Raw genomic sequence first — 17,589 nt, 5'->3', positions numbered from 1 at the left:
ACCTTCATTGATTTTTCAGAACATATTTTTGTATTTAGCTTCCCTCAGACTTCATTGCAAATGAAATACATTCCCTTAGGGAGAACCCTGAAGGATTGTCATGGGATAAAATTTCTGAGCCATGAACTTTAGAGCTGCAAGCAGGGTTAGTGGCTTAATTGGCTCTGAATAACACTCTTGCACCAATATCAGGACACTTGATCAGGACAATAGACTGTGGTCTTCTAGGTCTGTTTTTTCTGGAAGTGAATCTTAACTCAATGAGTGAACTTAGGGAAATCAAGAAAAGAAACTCTGTTTTCTTAGTATACTGCACCTGAGTAGAATATCTGCCCTAGGAATAAGGTGATGATGGAATAAGAAGACTCCAAATTTCTGCTGGTCTCACATAATGTACAAGACATGCCAAGCCCTGCTCCTGGGAAAACTGAGCTCTCCACTTGTAGCCCTGGGACATGGAGTCCAGTACTTTGTCCTCTTGGCCTTGTGTGAAGTTTTGTTTTTGCTATTCTGGAAAGAGGCAGTGAGAGCCTCTTTTTTAATTTGTTGTAAGCCCCTAGGAAATTTTACAGTGTTAAGCTGGTTGAATATTTTTTTAGAAATCTGGTTATACTTGATTTAATATATGTAAAGTACTTTATTTAACTTCCTGGCTTATAACAGATGTTCAGCAAATTCAAACCTTGTCCCTGTTCTTATCCTGCCTGCCTGTGAAAATGTTACTGCTGAGTCCTATCTTGTGAATGAAGACAGAACCAAAACTTAGATTTAAACCATAATGCATGTTAAACCTAGAATTTCACCTCTGACATTGCAATATCTCTGTTTTCCCATGGACTATTTGCTCCCTCAGAGTTCATGGCCATCTGGTCTCCAAATTCTAGGCTCTCTTACTTTTCAGGCATGTGACTTCAGATGTTCCATTTCACCTCTCTGAATCTCTGTTAATAAAATGCATTGATAATCATGTATAACGACCAGTCAGTATTAGTGCTATCATCGTTATTTTTCTTGTTATCAGTATAGAAGAGCACAAAAAAACAACACTAATAGATATTCCATTCAGTACTAGATATCATCCTCATTAAAAGACCATTTAAAAAACATGCCTGGTAACTATTATGGAGTTAGAGACTGAGTTTTCAAATGAACATGCCACATGAATCTCTCCCTAATGGGTACCCCCTCTTTCCATTTAAAGTTCTACTTTAGATTAGGGGGGAATTGAATATCTCATGGCCAGTGACTCCAAATAAGCACATAGCCTTCACCAGGACCAACTATCTAAACTCAACTCCAAAAGCAACCCAAAAGGAGCATCAGGCAAGTCAGAGTTATTGGCCTAGGAAAGAGTTACTTCAGACTGTTCACAAGCCAGCAATGAGATCTGGCTTTAAACCTGTCTCAACTTTGCTCCAAGTGCCCTCTGAGTTATTGCCAGACCTAATTAACCCAGCAATTGCTCTGTGATCATTACCATCTTTTCTTAGGCGACAGTTGCAATCCTCAAACCAGATTTGCTAGGAAGCATAAAGGGGTCATAAGGCAGTCAGCTCCAAGCTCAGAACACCTATCTATAGTGAACATCCTGGCTATTAAATCCTTCTATGACACCTGTGCATTTTTAAATTAAGAATTACAATTTTAATTTCAGTTTTCCCTTGGAAGCTGAAGGTCAGAACCTCAGCAGAAACTGATGAATGTGCAGTTCTGGTACTCATTGCTCTTGGGTCATGGAATCCTTTAAAATGACCCAGAAAACCTGGAGTGTGGGCCTGATGGTAGAGTGCATGTACAAAGCCTTGGATTCAAGTCCTTGTTACCACATACACAGAAAAAGCCAAATGGTAGAGCAATAGCTTTGAGAAAGCTCAAGGACAGTTCCCTCAAGCCCCAAGACTGGCAAAGATAAACAAACAAACAAACAAACAAACAAATAAATACCCAGAAGTACCTAGACAGGTCTTTTGACAAAATGTTTATCCCCAAGCAGTGGCAGCACATGTTCTACATGGTTTTAATACAGTCTGCATCAAGTTTAAGCCTCCTATCTGGGCAGTTTTTTTTAAGATGGCCTCACATCAGATACTTTCTATATTATTCACAATTGTGGAAGCAGGTTCAATAGCTGCAGTTCACCCAAGAAGCTCCAGAGCCCAGCAAGGAGTCACTTGGGACACAGTGAATTGAATGAGAATAATGATTCTTTACAGAAACCAAAGGCAATGGTCCAGGTTAATGAAGACCACAATAGAGGTACAGCCTTTGGGCTAGAGGATTCCACCAGGGAACCATCCTTCCCAGGAAGGAGCCAAGTGGAGATGCAATGTTCAGAGGAAAAACATTGCAATGAGTTGCTGATAACAGGACTAGCGAGAAGGAAAAACACTCAGGTCAGAGCATGAGTGGCCACACTGATCCTTTCTGGAGATGACAAAATCTCACAGACTAGTCTTTGGGTTCTGTTCTGACACAAGGATAGTGTGGCTTACTGGGATGTTTTTCTTTCAGGGGAAAAAAAGTTGAAGAAAATACAGTGGCTGTCACTAGTATAATCAAGGGGTGTGCCTGTAAGCTGACAATCTCAGAGGGGAGCTCCTTAACTTAATCATCAATCACATGAGACCAGCAAGCTGTCACGTTAACCATACGTGGGAATGGTTGTTTTCAGTGGTTGTACTGGGATTTGAATTCAGGGCTTCACACTTTTGAGGCAGGGAACCTTCTATTTGAGTGAGCACCACACTTCCTTTTTGTGTTGCTCTTTGTTTTTCTAGATGGGATATCGCTTTACAGCCTCACTAACCTGGACTGTAATCCTCCTATTTGTGCTTCCCTTTCAGTGAGAAGCCTACAGTCCAGCCATGGACTGAAATAAAATCTCATGAACATTCTTTTTTCTTTTTTGGTCAGACTAGTCTCAAATTACAGTCCTCTAATTCCTATTTTGCCAATATCTAGGATCACAGGCAGCTTCAATAAGGAGCCTTCAATAAGGAGCCTTAAAAAGCAAAGAAATTATGTGAAACAATCTTATATTGGATATTGAAATAATCAATATTATGGATAAAATACCTAAAGCGTTACTAACTTTAAGTACAGACATAACACAACTACTAGCAACCCTAGAAAGAAGCCCTTTCTTGACTGTCTACTACATGCTGAAAGCCAGCCTGTTATTTAATCCATCCCCCATTATACCATGAAAGATGGACAATACACATCTCACTGAAAAGCACTCAAAACATTTGAACTATGATTCTCAAGATGGGATCCCAGGGAAAGCAGCACTATTCTTGCCTGGGGGCAGGTGAGACATAGCAGTGTTCAGGTAGAACTCTAGCTCTCGGAATCACTTGGGCTGTGGTCCAGTAACCTTGTGTTTTAACAAGCTCCATTATAAGGCAATTACAATGAGCGAGAGTGTTTGAAACATTTGCCCTAAAAAGATTCTTGGAAGCGTTGGTTGAACATTAAAATCACCTGGATAGCTTTTTGAAAACACTGATGCTAAGATCTTCTCCCTAGACACTTAGATTTAATTGGTCTAGATAGCAGAGCATCCAATTTTGAAATATTTCCCAGAGCTATAATGTACAGTCAAGAAATGACACTACTGCACTGGAGGCTGATCTTCCCAGAGTCCCCTGAAAGTAATGAAGACAATAAACAAAACTTCAGACTCAGAGCTGAGCCAAACGCCAGTATCATTGTCCATACCCCTTGATATTCCAGGTATATTTTAGGCTGGCCAGCATTCTGCATCACCCAAGCAAGGAATGCAGTATCTCAGCTCATAACCTAGACTTCTGCTGTCGGAACCTACAGGTCACCTGCATTCCTATCTAGGTGATAGTCACATGTAATACAATTTGACTGAGTTAAAGGATGCTCAGACAACTGGTGAAACAGTTATTTCCTGTATCTGTGAAAATATTTCATGAAGAATTTAGGTTAGCATTACAATCAGTACATTGAGTAAAGGAGGCTTACTTTTACCAATATTGATAAGCCTCACTCCATTTCTTAAGGGCCAGGAAATAGCAAAAGAAAATATTCTCTTTCTTTCTTTCTTTCTTTCTTTCTTTCTTTCTTTCTTTCTTTCTTTCTTTCTTTCCTTCTTTCTCTCTCTCTCTCTCTCTCTCTCTCTCTCTCTCTCTCTCTCTCTCTCTCTCTCTCTCTCTCTCTCTCTCTCTTCTCTCTTTCTCACACACGCCCCCCCCCAGAGTGCTCTTATTTCTCAGGCTTTTAGTTCCCAGTTTAAACACAGTACACAGAATGATTCTTCTATGATTTCCATAATTATATGAGCTAATTGCTACAATAAATCTCTTCAATCTGTTTGTGTCTCTGCCTTTCCATCCATCCATCCTGTTAGTTCTGTTTCTCTGCAAATCTAATAGTGATAAAAAGGAAATCAAGATAGAGATACAGACAGACAGACTGACAGCAGACACACACACACACACACAGGAAAAAAGATGATAGGTGTGTGTGTGTGTGTGTGTGTGTGTGTGTGTGTGTGTTTGTACAGGTGCATGGGCATATAAGTGCTTTAGATAAGAAATAGACTTTGGGGTTGGGGGTTTAGCCTAGTGGTTGAGTGCTTGCCTAGCATGCACCAATACCTGGGTTCGATTCCTTGGTACCACATACATACAGAAAAAAAGCCAGAAATGGTGCTATGGCTCAATTGATAGAGTTCTAACCTTGAGAAAGTCCAAGGACAATGTTCAGGCCCTGAGTTCAAAGCCTAGGACTGGCAAAAAAGAAAAGAAAAGAAATAGACTTGTAAGTCTGGTCAGCAGATGCCTCTGAGTACCTTTCCAACACTGAGTCTGGATGATTTTGCATCTTCTTTTTTCATCTTTCAGGAGGGGCCAGGTCTGAATGGACAGAGGAATTTAATCAATCCCCTTCTGCAGAAATTATCCAGTTTTTAACGATTACAGCCGGTTTGTATTTGTTCATTTAATGTTAGAAACAGGCTTTGTCTCTTCTGCCTCAGCTCCCATATTCAGGTTTCTACAGCAGCCTCTGTTATATGCCCCTACTCAGTTATGGCTCCCTCATCATAAATTCGCTGCTCCAAGTGGTATTTATGTAAATGCAGTGATATTAAATGGAAGCAGAAAATATAAGCAACCAGTTACTTCCATAATTCCACATAAGTCCCTTTTAGACTTCATGTTCCTTGAAAATAGAGCCTGTAACCAGCCCAGCCCAGTCAGTCACTGTGAGAATTTCAGTGTTTACCAACAGTGAGAGGAACAAGGCAATAATCAGGAAAGTAACTCCTTTCACAATAGCCTCAAAGAAAATAAAGTACCTAGGAATTAGCTTAACTAAGAATGTAAAGGACCTTTTTGATGAAAACTTTAAAACCCTAAAAAAGGAAATTAAAGCAGAACTAAGGAAATGGAAAAACCTCCCATGCTCCTGGATTGGAAGAATCAACATTGTGAAAATGACAATCTTGCCAAGGGCTATCTACAAATTCAACTCAATACCCATCAATATCCCAATGGCATTCTTTAAAGAAATAGAAGAGGCAACTCAAAATTTCATAAGGAATAATAAAAGACCCCGTATAGTAAAAACTCTTCTTAGCAGAAAGAACAGCGCTGGAGGAATTTCAATTCCAAACTTTAGACTCTATTACAGAGCTATAATTACCAAAACAGCTTGGTACTGGCACAAGCACAGGCCTGAAGACCAATGGAATAGAACTGAGGACACAGATATTAAACCACAGACCTATGGCCACCTAATCTTTGACAAGGGAGCCAAAAAAATAGACTGGAAGAAAGACAGCCTCTTCAACAAGTTGTGCTGGCAGAACTGGTTAAGCACCTGCAGAAAACTAAAGCTGGATCCTTCTTTGTCACCTTGCACTAGAATTAACTCCAAATGGATCAAAGACCTGGAGGTAAAAGCTGACACACTGAAAACTTTACAAGAAGGAATAGGAGATACACTAGGCCTCCTTGGCACAGGTCGAAACTTTCTTAATAAAGACCAAGAATCACAACAAATCAGAGAAAGGCTGGATAAGTGGGACTGCGTTAAACTGCAGAGCTTTTGTATGGCAAAGGACATAGCTAGTAAATTAATTAGGAAGCCTACAGAGTGGGAGAAGATCTTCACCAACCAAACAACGGACAAAGGCCTCATATCTAATATATATCAACAACTCAAAAAATTGAATCACTCTAAAACTAATCTCCAAAGTAACAACCATCCCATTAAAAAATGGGCCAAAGACTTAAAGAGAGTCTTCTCTGAAGAAGAAACAAAAATGGCCTATAGACACATGAAGAAATGCTCAACATCTCTGGCCATAAAAGAAAGGCAAATCAAAACAACTCTAAGATTCCACCTCACTCCAGTTAGAATGGCCAGGATCAGGAAAACGAATAACAACAGATGCTGGAGGGGATGTGGACAGGAGGGATCACTACTACACTGTTGGTGGGAGTGCAAACTCGTTCAACCACTATGGAAAGCAGTGTTGCAGTGCCTCAAAAGGCTAAACATAGAGCTTCCCTATGACCCAGCAATTCCACTACTTGGCATTTACCCAACCATCCAGAAACAAGGGCATACTAAATCCAGTAGCACAACAATGTTCATTGCAGCACTATTCACCATAGCAAAGATATGGAACCAACCTAGATGTCCCTCAGTTGATGAGTGGATCAACAAGTTGTGGTATTTGTACACAATGGAATTCTATGCTGCTGTTAGAAAAAACGACATCGCCCCATTTGTTAGGAAATGGAAAGACTTAGAAAAAATCATATTAAGTGAAGTAAGCCAGACTCAAAGGAACTTAGGCTCAATGGTTTCCCTCATTTGTCATAATCAGTAGAAACCTGGGCTCTACTAGCAGAGATCTGCAATACAGCAAATCTTGATACATAAGGCCATATAGTATGAAGCTAATTGAAAGGACTTCCAGGATATTGAAACAAAAGCCATATAATGAATGATTGTTGTCCTTAATGTACTATGTTATCTTTCATCTCCTTTGCTGTCCCTTGGGTATCTCATATTGTTACAGTATCTCACTTTGTTATCTGATATATTGAATTTATTTGTATTTGGTTATTTGAAATTTGATAGGGAAGGGGGGAAAACCAAGATGGGTGGGGGGGTTGGGGGGGAGGGTAATGGGTACCAAGACATGTGAAAGGGTATCAATGTATGTGAATTAATGCACCTTCTATCTGGCAAATATCATGTAACCCTTTTATTAATTACAATAAAAAATTAAAAAAAAGAATCTCAGTGTTTAGCACAGGATCTGAAAATAGTAAATGCCTAGTAAATATTTTTTGGATGAATGTGTGAATGATGAAATGAACAATTATGTAATGGATGGATATAATATAATTACAAAGGAGACATTACACTGAAAGAAAGAAAGAAGAAAAAGAAGTAACTCTAGAATATTTTCAAGACCCTGGTAGGAAAATGCAAATATAAACACTGTATAATAAGACTTCTAGGTTTAAACCTGGGCTCTTTTCCTTGTTAACCATGCGCTCTAGGCCTACTTTTCAACTTGTTTTGCCTTGGTTTCAGTTATAAGAAGATATAGATCTATAGATCTGGGTTTAGAATAGTGCCTTAGATACAGGAGCATTGTTCATGTCATCTCTGCAATGATTCTGTTCCATCTTGTGGCAATAATGATCAGTGAACACAGCCCAGACTCTCTCAGATCAGTAATGCATCTGAGGATGTGCCAATGTGAGTCTCACAGCAGAGCTGTCTGGGTGAATGGTCATAGCTCCTACTCTAACAGTTGGGAAACATAGGGTGTCAGAGGAAAAAAGCAGGCTACGTGATTTTTACATAAAATGATACATGGAAGGGCAAAGGACCAAAACATGTCATTTTGTTGTTTCGAAGCCAACTGTTAGAGAACCCTAAAAGTCCGGAGTCAAAGGCTTAGACCAAAGAAGGCATAAGCAAACTTCAATAAAGGACTCCTTTCCAGGGTCTGCCTCTAGGGGAAGTGCTCTCTGGCTATAGTTGGCTACGTTTGGCCAACTCATCACCTTTGGCATTCCTTTGACAGAAAAGGTTAGGCAACCAGGTCCTTATACCGACTCGGGATCATACTGACTCCGTTCATGCTTTCTTTTCTTCACATGTTCTGAGAATAAATATCATGATGAATATGAAGAAAAAAGGAATTTATCAAGAAAGCTTATCTAGGAATAAATCAGTTGTGGAAGGCCAAGCTTTCTGTAGTTACAATGAACAAAAGCAGTGTATAATTAGACTCAAAGAAATTAGCAATATATATATATGTATATATGCATATATGTATGTATGTATCCATAGACACACTATCATCTCATCATGAAATAATAAATCCCAACATGATAATTATATTATTTTCATCAGGGCCACATGCTCTTTTTCTATTATCAGAAGCATTCCAGTACACTATCATACTGATGCTTTAAAGGAAAATGAATATATTCTCACTAAGTTTTAGGTTATTTGGAACATAATATGTAGGCTGAACAATAAAATTTCCAGCAGGTTTTTGCTATAGGAAAAACCTACTCATTTCCTAGAGGCCATTTCAGGCTTGCATGGCCAATAATGCCTTTGGTAAAACATACCATTGTATTGAGAGTAAGATTCTTGAAACAGTTCAGCAGAACGATATGTTAGCTGCCTCTCCATCATCTTGAAGGAACCATATGGAACCCTGGTTGTCTTAAATGATTCCTTCCTTTTATTCATTCATTCAATGGCATCTAGTGAGTTCCTACCAGGGATTTAAATAATGGAATGTTTTATCTGCCAATTAAACTTGGCTCTACTGGAAGATACAGTAGGTAGTCTTGGGCCATTCTTATGTGATAATGCATAGGGAGGGCTATTACCCTTTATTTTGTTCCTGTTACAAGCCTGTTTGATTGATTCTCCTGGAGATGGTGTCAGAGCTGTGTCACAAGGACTGGAAAATGGCTTATACCTAAAGGGGAGTGCTAAGAACCTTATTTATTGTGATATGTTTGAGAGAGAACTTGGGCAGTTCCCCATTCTCATGTATGTAAATCCATACTGCAGGCATTTGGGAAAGCTTGGCAGGCAAAGAAGATGGTGGGGTACTCAGTTCAGGTTCATTCTCTTAAAGACTTTGATGAGGGTATGGTTCTAAGGAGAAAGTCGGTGTTTTGAGTGTTGGAGGTGTGATAGAGACATGGATATGATTTTATTTAATCTCACACTAATGTTGAGGAGGGTAGGACCCTTCACCTATCCTTCAGATATGAAATTAATAACCTTGAGTTGTTGGTGGTGTGGGGAGTGAATTCAGTTCCGCTTATCTTGGGAGCAACACTGGTTAGAAAAGGGAAGGCGGTGCTGTCCTCTGAGATATGAAGCTTATTTTTGTAAGGAGCATGGCTTCACCAAGAATACCAGCGTGGAGAGCCCTTGCTAGCAAATTTCATATTAAGCAGTACAGAGGAGGCTGCAGCATGCGGTTTTGGTATTTCCAACCCATCACTGATGGATATGATCCATGAGATTCTACTGATCCCAACCTACTGGATTCATTTCATCCAAAATATAGCCATCCAGGGAACCCTGGCACTGGCAGAAACTCAGCTGTTCTGATACTTAAAGGTTTGTTTCTCTTTTAGCGATTACTTTAGCTAACAATTTACCTTGGCTATTCCTCATGGGACACTGCTTCAACTGATGGAGAAAGGTGCTTAGCAGAAGGAATGACCAGCTAGTGATGAGACCATTGTATCAGAAATAAAAATCAATGGTCCACCATGCAGATTGCAGAAAAAGCTGCAAGTAAAATTACTGTAAATTTAATTAAAACATTCCAGCCAAGTCCATACATTTGGTATTGATTACCTGGCCTGCAATTTCAGGGAGTTAATTAACACAGCCTCAGCTTGGACAACAAACCAATGCCAGCTCATGCTCTGGTTGTCCTAGCAACAGGTAGTGAAAACAGCTTGCATATTAAATTGAAAGGAAACACAGCATCTTATTGAATTACACTTAAATGCAATGATTTAAAAATATGAAGAGGCAACTTAAAGTTCAAAACACACTTCATGAAGGCAAGTCCTTGTGTGTTACTAATTGGACGAGAATAAAGTGTTTGTGCTGAAGGATGGGAAGGCAGAGTGAAAAGGGTGCAGAATGAAGTCACTTCAGATAATCCATTACCATTACAGCATTCCCTTGGCTGCAGGCTCAGGGTAACGACTCTGTAAGAATTCATTTGAAAAAAAAGGGGGGCCATTATGAATAATCTATTAGCAGAATGAGTGTATTTATCTTCCCTTCTGCAGAACATAGGCAATAAGAAGAAAGGACATTCTGAAACTTGCTTGACACTATAGCCAACATGGAAATTTCCCAGTCCTGTCTATTAAAATATATATGCATGTCCCTTTAGCTGAGTGATGGTGGTTCAGGCCTGTAATTCTAGCTACTCAGAAGGCTAAGATCTGAGGATCATGATTCAAAGCCAGCTCAGGCAGACAACTCTGAAAGACTCTTATCCCCAATTAACCAGCAAAAAGCCCAAAATGGAAGTGTGACTCAAGTAGGAAGAGTGTTAGCATTGAGGAAAAAAAAAAGAGAGAGGGCAAGGCTTTGAGTTCAGGAACTCAAAGAACAAAAAGAAAACACAAACAAAACAAACAAAAAGTCTCAAGCTACTCAAGCTGGTGCCTGGGTACATACCCAGGGCATAATCAGAAGTGGACTACATCTGTCAGGAGTAGACTCCTGACTGGATGGCTGCATGCAGAAGGAAGGGAGTCTGTGGTTCCTGACCAGAATTAGCCACATGCTTGCAAAGAGGTGACATCTACTATAGAATCACAACTGAGGATGTAGTCCTGGCTTGTTTCTCAGAACTGATTATCAACAAATGAACACACCAGCAAAGGTAAAGAGAAGCAGGTGATCCTCCAGATGTGTATTAGGTGACCCTGGAAAGCGTTTATAGGAGGCTGGTGGACTTTCCTAGCCACATTTCCCTGAAGGCCTAAAGTTGCCACTAGCTGAGCTGATGAAGCAAACCTTGGGAAAGGACCCAGTCCAGTCTCAGCCTCTGTTCTTTTTGGAATTTTTTTCCAGTCTTTTTTTCATTGTAAAGTTGGTGTGCTGAGGGGTTACAGTTACATAAGTAAGGTATTGAGTACATTTCTTTTTGAGCGCTGTTACCCTCTCCCTCATTTTCTCCTGCTTACTCCTCCCTACTAACCTCCTCTCCCAAGTTATATATCTTCATTTCCAAAATATTGTCACGTGAGTATCGTTGCTGCATTAGTGCAGCCTTTGTCTTACTGTTTCTGTGATTCCCTTTCCCTTCCACAGATTGGGTAAACATATATAAGACAAAGTGTATAGAAGACTAAAACAGAAAAAAAGGAAATAAATGTATAGAAGACATAATAAAACCCCACCATTTCTAATTCTTGGAGTTTATGTTGATAATGTTTCATTGTATATGGCCCTATGCACACAGCAATTGGGCTATTGAGATCCCCTGTTAAGAATACCATACTCGAGGGCCGGGAGTTTGGCCTAGTGGTTAAAGTGCCTGCCTAGCATGAAGACCCGGGTTCGATTCCTCGGTACCACATACATAGAAAAAAGCCGGAAGTGGTGCTAAGGCTCAAGTGGTAGAGCTCTAACCTTGAGAAAGTCCAAGGTCAGTGCTCAGGCCCTGAGCTCAAGTCCAGTACTGGCCAAAAAAAAAAAAAAAAAAAAAGAATACCATACTCGGACCAGGAGTTTGGCCTAGTGGTAGAGTGCTTGCCTAGCATGTACGAAGACCTGGGTTCGATTCCTTGGTACCACATACATAGAAAAAAAAAAGCTGGAAGTGGTGCTGAGGCTCAGGTGGTAGAGCTCTAGCCTTGAGAAAGTCCAAGAACAGTGCTTAGGCCCTGAGCTCAAGCCCAGGACTGGCACACACACACACACACACAAAGAATACCATACTCATATTCTGCAAATGAGGGAAATCTTGCAAACCACTCTTCTTTGGGCCTGGCTAACTTCACTTAATATACTTTTTCCACATCTTTCCACTTCCTTAAGAACGTGGAAATGTCATTCTTTCTGATGAAAGCATAGAACTCCACTATCTATCTCTCTCTCTATATATATCCACTATATATATGTATATATATATATCCACTATATATATATGTATATATATCCACTATATATATATGTGTGTGTATATATATATACCACATCTTCTCGATCCAGTTATCTACTGAGGGGTAACCCAGTTGACACCATACCCTAACTATGGTAAATAATAATTGGGGCCGGGAGTGGTAGAGTGCTTGCCTAGCATGCACGAAGGCCGGGGTTCTATTCCTTGGTATCACATACATAGAAAAAGCCAGAAGTGGTGTTGAGGCTCAAGTGGTAGAGCTCTAGCCTTGACAAAGTCCAAGGACAGTGCTAAGGCCCTGAGCTCAAGCCCAGGACTGGCAAAAAAAGGCAGAAAGGTAAATAATAATTGTCCCCAGTTTTACACACAGCTAGTGTGTCTCTGGACAAGCCATTCCCCCCACCCCCAGACCCCAATGATTTCCTCTGAAAAATAGTGAGAATTAAACTATTTCAACATCAGAATATTATACTGTTTCATCCACCATGCTTGTGCATAACTTTTTCTTCCATTCTCTCTCGTTTTTCATTAATATGCATTCATCATACAAATAGTATTATACAATGTCATATTTCCTTACGTACTTAAAGCACATTGCTCAAATCCATCCAAAAACAAGAGAAGGGGTATCACTGTTTGAGAAGTAATGCACCCACTACCTGACGAATGTAACTGAAACCCCTCTTTACATTAAACCAACAATAACATTAAAAAAAATTCCTTCTTTTTTGAATAGTTCTCATTGTCTCATTTTTACACATGTCCATGAAATGTTTTGCTCATATTCTATATATAGCTTTTCTGTATCATCATTTTGGACACAGTCAAAAGAAAGCTTTATATCCTGATTATAAATATGGAAATGAAAAACCCTTTTTAATATGTATTCGCATAACTACATCCTTTACCTTTAAAACCACTAGCACTTTGTGTACCAGGATTTGAGAAATGCTGGAGAAACTAAGAATCTTTGTCTCTGGATGATTCAAAGGTTCTTTTTCTGCCCTTCTGAGTTCTGCTATAGCATGGGACAGTAGCTCATGGATCAGCATGTAAGGAGATAAAGGGACAACCAAGGAGCCTGGAAAAAAGAGCAAGAAGGTTGGTGGAGGAATAAGGAAAGATTCCTAACGAACTGTGGTTACCATCATGTGCCTGTGGATTTCTTCCCCAGTTTGTGAAATGACAAGTAAACATAAGAATCATGAGATTTGTCACTGAACTCGGGATCCCAGAACAGAAGCAGAATCGACAGAAATTCTATGCAAGATCCATTGCCCACTGACTTCATCCTACATTGAAGATGAAGAAATTGAGCTTTATAGAAGCCAATGAATCATGCCAGGTACTGGTGACTCACATCTCTGATCCTAGCTACTCGAGACCCTGAGACTTGATGATCACAGTTCAAAGCCACCCTGGGAAAGAAAGTCTGTCAGATTCTCATTTCCAATTAACCACCAAAAAGCTGAAAGCGAGGGTGTGGCTCAAGTGAATATGGGATAATCATAAATGAGAACCAGGCCATGCTTAGACCATGAAAGAGAAGGAAGAAAGAAGGAAGGAAGGAAGAAAAGGAAGGGAGGGAGATAGGAAAAGAGAAAATTGAAAGAAAAAGAGAGAGAGAGGGAGGGAAAAAGAGAGGGAGGGAGAGAGGGTGAGAAAGAAAGAGGGAGGGAGAGAAGGAGAGGGGAGAGAGAATGAAAGGAAGGAAGGAAGGAAAGAAGGAAGGAAGGAAGGAAGGAAGGAAGGAAGGAAGGAAGGAAGGAAGGAAGGAGGAAGAAAGGAGCATATGATTTCTTTAAGTTCTAGGGGCACCTTTCAGACATGTCTTTTTTAAATTAATTCTTATTTAAGTAGTTATACAAAGGGGCTTCAACATGACAGTTATGAGTATGAAACTGATACTAGCATCTTGATCAATATCACCCCATTCGTTGGGTCACAGATTTGTTTTCTGAAAGCCACTGCTCCATCAGGCCCTGGAACAGGAAGGGAGAGTGCAGAATTCAGGTAATCAAAAAACCCCTTTCTGTTGGGGTTTTACATATTATTTTGACTGGGGACTTACATATTACTTTTTCTTTCTGAATATTATTATTATAGAGTTGATGTACAGAGGGATTACAGTTACATGAATCAGGTAATGAGTATAATTCTTTTTGAATCATGTCTCACCTTCCATCCCTCTGTCCCAGTCTTTCCCTCCCTTCCCAAATAAGATATCCATTTCATTTTCCTCAGTGTCTAGAGATATCACTGTTATATTTATTCATCCTTGTTCCACCTTTTATGTTCCCTCCCTTACCCACTAAATACAAACAAACAAAAGGAGAAGAGAGGGGGGAAAAAAACCCCAGTAACAATGGCAACTAAAAAATGTCTCGTTTCCTTTTCTTCATTTATTTCACAGGTTATTATTGTTATTATGATGATGATTATTATGATTTTGTCAGTTGTGGACCTGGGCGTTGTCCCTGAGCTCTTTAGCTCAAGGCTAGGGCTACCACCCTACCCCTGGAGCCACAGCACCACTTTCAATTTTCTAGTGGTTAACTGGAGATAAGAATCTCATGGACTTTAGTGCCCAGGCTGGCTTTGAATTGAGATCCTCAAATCTCAGCTTCCTGGGTAGCTAGGATTACAGGCATGAGACACCGCACCTAGCTAGGATATTGTTTTATGTGATCATCTGTACATAGCTATTGAGCCTTTGTCCACCAGTCCTATGCATGTCCTCCTTTGGCCTCAGTATGTGAATGATTAGAGTTGTATTTAATTTATCTCATCCCAGTGTGTGTGCATACATATTTATATAGGTACTTAACTATTTGAATCACTCAATGTACTTACTTATAGATTTATAGGCACTCTCTAGTTACCAAAAATGAGAGAAACCATGTAGCCTATGTTTCTTTGAGTCTGCCTTACTTCACTTAATATAATTTTTATAACTCTTTCTATTTCCTTACAAATAATAGAATATTCTTTCTGATGGAAGCATAGGATTCTGTTGTGTAAATATACCACATTTTCTTGATCCACATTTTCTTGAGGGATCCAAAATTAATTCCATATCTTGACTATAGTAAACAATGCTGTAATGAACATGGTTGTGCTGGTGGCTTTAGTGCAGCCTGATTTGTGGTCCATTGGATAAAAGCCCAGGAGTGGGATTGCTGGATCATATAGAACCACTATGTTTAGTCTTTTAAGGAAACTCCATACTGCTTTCCAGAGTGTTTGAGTGAGTTTATATTCTTACCAACAGTGTAATAGTGTTCTCTTTTGTCCAAATGCCCACCAGCATTTATTATTATTAGTTTTCCTACTGGCCATTCTAACTGGAGTGAGGTGGAATCTCAATGTTGTTTTAATTTGCATGTCTTTTATGGCCAGAGATGTTGAGCATTTCTTCATGTGTCTATTGGCCATTCTTTTTTCTTCCTCTGAGAAGTCTCTCTCTAAGTCCCATTTAGTCTCATTACATCTCATTTATTCATTGGATTGTTGAGTTTTTGAAGGTTTAATTGGAAGGGGTTAATTTTTTAAGCTGTAAGTATATGTTAGATATAAGACCCTTGTCTAATGTACAATTAGTAAAGATTTTCTCCCATTCTATGGGTTTTCTATTTACTTTGCTATCTATGTCCTTTGTTACACAGAAGCTCTTCGGTTTGATATACTCCCATTTATCCTGTCTTTCTTTTATTTGTTGTGATTCTGGATCTTTGTTTAGAACATTTTTCCCTTGCCCAGAGACATAAGATTTCCCCTACCCCTTCCTGTAATATTTTCATAGTATCTGGTCTTACATTGAGGTCTTTGATCCATTTAAAGTTGATCTTGGTGCAAGATGATATATGAGTATCTTCAGTTTTCTGCATATAGATAGCCAATTCTGTTACCACCATTTGTTAAAGAGGCTGTCTTTTTTCCAACCTGTGTTTTTTGCTCCCTTATCAAATGCATACATATATCTATATATGTATATACACATATATGTGTGGCTATATGTGTATGGGCTCATTTCTGGACCTTCTATTCTGTTCCATTGAAGGCCTCTTTCCTATTAGAGTTGGATGCATGCGCATCACTTGAAACCCATAGAGTCATCCCTCATGTTTGAGTGCTCTGCAGCCAGCATTTACCCGGGCTGAGATGTCAAAAGCACTATTGCTGTGATATCAGAGCCCCACTCTTCACAAGCAAACAGAACATGTATATTTGGTTTGGAAGCAAACTATTTACATTCAAATCTGGGTGTGACTTTGGACAGTTTTATAAACTTGAACATCTTCAAACTTCAATTTCTTGAACTCTGAAACATGAACAGTAATGCTAAAAGGATGATTTCTGACTATAAGGAACCTAATATGACACTTAGCATATCATGAATGATTGTGAACACATTACCTGTCAGGAGGATGACAACTGTTCCAACCTTGCCTAATCTTCTCTTCTATTTAGAAAGTTAACAGAGAATAGGCAGAAGGGCTTCTGTGCTGGAGGCAGAAGCCATATGTTTAGACAATTCCTACACACAGGTGTTCAGTTCCATCTTTCCTAATAAGACAGCTATTTGAGTTGAGATCATACTGAGTTGCGTTGAGAGGAGGGGGAGGGAGGGAGCAAGGGAGGTAAGAAGAAAAGTAGGAAGGAGAGGAAGGAGAAAGAAAAGGAGGAAGAGGAGGACGGAGAGGAAGAGTCATCTACTGATTTTCAGCTCAAATCTTCAGCCCAAGGTTACAATTCAACCACCACTTGGTCCTCCTTACTTATGCCTCTCACCAGTCTATAAAATGGCATGGAGCTTTGTGGTCTGCCATTAGGACAATATGCACAGCACTGTATCTCTGTGTGAAGCCTCATTAAAGGGAGTGATAAAGTGAAGGTCGGCTATCTTTATAAGGACAAGAAGTAAAGAATAAAATACTCAGAAAGCCGGGAAGCTAATGAGAAATAGCACATAGTTTCATCACTAGAGAACATAAACAGGAAATATTCAGGGAAGTAGGAAATCTGTCAGAAGCACCCCCCCTCAAAAATTCACTGAAATTTTAAAAATGCAATGTTTTATGAAAATCTGGAAGTAAGAGGCCTCCAAAGAGCATGAGAGGGAGCTGGAGACATGGTTCAAGTGGTAGAATACCAATTGTGAGCAAGAATATGAAGTTCTGAGTTCAGGAACCAGTAAGGACCAAAAAAAAAAAAAAAACAACAACCAAACCAGAAACAAAGGATGAAAAAGAAAAGAAAGCTTAAAAAAGAAAAAGAAAAGATATGAACACGTGACAAAATATTAAATACAAACAGACATCTACCATTACAAGCAATCTTATGATGAATACCTCAGGTTTCGAGACTGGATTTGGATAGAAACATATCATTGA

General features: G+C 39.5%; 1 long non-coding RNA gene across 1 annotated transcript in view; it reads right to left on the bottom strand.

The window, feature by feature from the left end:
• Nucleotides 1-809: 809 nt before the first annotated feature.
• Nucleotides 810-17,589, bottom strand: part of LOC150047136 (uncharacterized) — a 35,927-nt gene continuing 19,147 nt past the window's right edge. Inside the window, exon 3 of the long non-coding RNA XR_016539504.1 lies at nucleotides 810-941. This is a non-coding gene — a long non-coding RNA (uncharacterized LOC150047136). The remainder of the gene's footprint in view (nucleotides 942-17,589) is intronic.

This window comes from Megascapheus bottae, chromosome 24 (assembly GCF_031878675.1).
Source record: "Megascapheus bottae isolate mThoBot1 chromosome 24, mThoBot2.hap1, whole genome shotgun sequence".
NCBI lineage: Eukaryota > Metazoa > Chordata > Mammalia > Rodentia > Geomyidae > Megascapheus > Megascapheus bottae.
Note: the sequence above shows the minus strand (reverse complement) of the source record. Positions and strands in the feature narration are given on the sequence as shown.